The 1287-nt window shown below is 44.1% G+C and overlaps 1 non-coding gene across 1 annotated transcript; it reads right to left on the bottom strand.

The window, feature by feature from the left end:
* Nucleotides 1-350: 350 nt before the first annotated feature.
* Nucleotides 351-425, bottom strand: Trnal-caa. The gene has a single exon. It is a non-coding gene; the product is annotated as a tRNA-Leu (tRNA).
* Between the last annotated feature and the right edge of the window lie 862 nt (nucleotides 426-1287).

Below are 1287 nucleotides of genomic sequence, written 5' to 3'. Positions count from 1 at the left end.
TTGAACGGAATGGACAGTGTCTTGAAAGGAGGATATAAGATTAACATCAACAAAAGCAAAACGAGGATAATGGAATGTAGTCGAACTAAAGCAGGTGATGCTGCGGCAATTAGATTAGGAAATGAGACGTTTGAGTCCGCAGCTCGTGGTCGTGCGGTAGCGTTCTCGCTTCCCACGCCCGGGTTCCCGGGTTCGATTCCCGCAGGGGTCAGGGATTTTCTCTGCCTCGTGATGACTGGCTGTTTGTGATGTCCTTAGGTTAGTTAGGTTTAAGTAGTTCTAAGTTCTAGGGGACTGATGACCATAAATGTTAAGTCCCATAGTGAAACTTCCTGGCAGATTAAAACTGTGTGCCCGACCGAGACTCGAACTCGGGACCTTTGCCTTTTGCGGGCAAGTGCTCTACCAACTGAGCTACCGAAGCACGACTCACGCCCGGTACTCACAGCTTTACTTCTGCCAGTACCTCGTCTCCTACCTTCCAAACTTTACAGAAGCTCTCCTGCGCTCCCATAGTGCTCAGAGCCATTTGAACCATTTGAGACGTCTGAAGTAGTAAATGAGTTTTTGCTATTTGAGGAACAGAATAACTCACGATGGTCGAAGTAGAGAGGATATATAATGTAGACTGGCAATGGTACGGAAAGTGTTTCTGAAGAAGAGAAATTTGTTAACATCGCGTATAGATTTAAGAGTCAGGAAGTCGTTTCTGAAAGTATTTGTATGGAGTGTAGCCGTGCATAGAAGTGAAACGTGGACGATAAATAGTTTGGAGAAGAAGAGAGTAGAAGCTTTCGAGATGTGGTGCTACAGAAGAATGCTGAAGATGAGGTGGGTAGATCACATTACTAATGAGGAGGTACTGAATAAAATTGGGGAGAACTGGAATTTGTGGCACAACTTGACTAGAAGAAGGATCGGTTGGTAGGACATATTCTGAGGCATCAAGGGATCACCAATTTAGTATTGGAGGGCAGCGTGAAGGGTAAAAATCGTAGAGGGAGACCAAGAGATGAATACACTAAACAGATTCAGAAGGATGTAGGTTGCAGTAGGTACTGGGAGATGAAGAAGCTTGCACAGGATAGAGTAGCATGGAGAGCTGCATCAAACCAGTGTCTGGACTGAAGACCACAACAACAACAACAACCGATAATTAGTTGGTCGTCAGTAAAATGCGTTTTATTAACATCCAGTACTTGGGTTATTTGAGATATTATGTCCGCTGTTCGCATTTTTTATTTGATTTTGTTACATAGAAACCCTATGCAGTTCTTACTAGACGAG

Source organism: Schistocerca piceifrons, chromosome 2, assembly GCF_021461385.2.
Source record: "Schistocerca piceifrons isolate TAMUIC-IGC-003096 chromosome 2, iqSchPice1.1, whole genome shotgun sequence".
Taxonomy (NCBI): Eukaryota; Metazoa; Arthropoda; class Insecta; order Orthoptera; family Acrididae; genus Schistocerca; species Schistocerca piceifrons.
The sequence above is the reverse complement of the archived record's forward strand: the minus strand, read 5'-3'. Positions and strand labels throughout refer to the sequence as shown.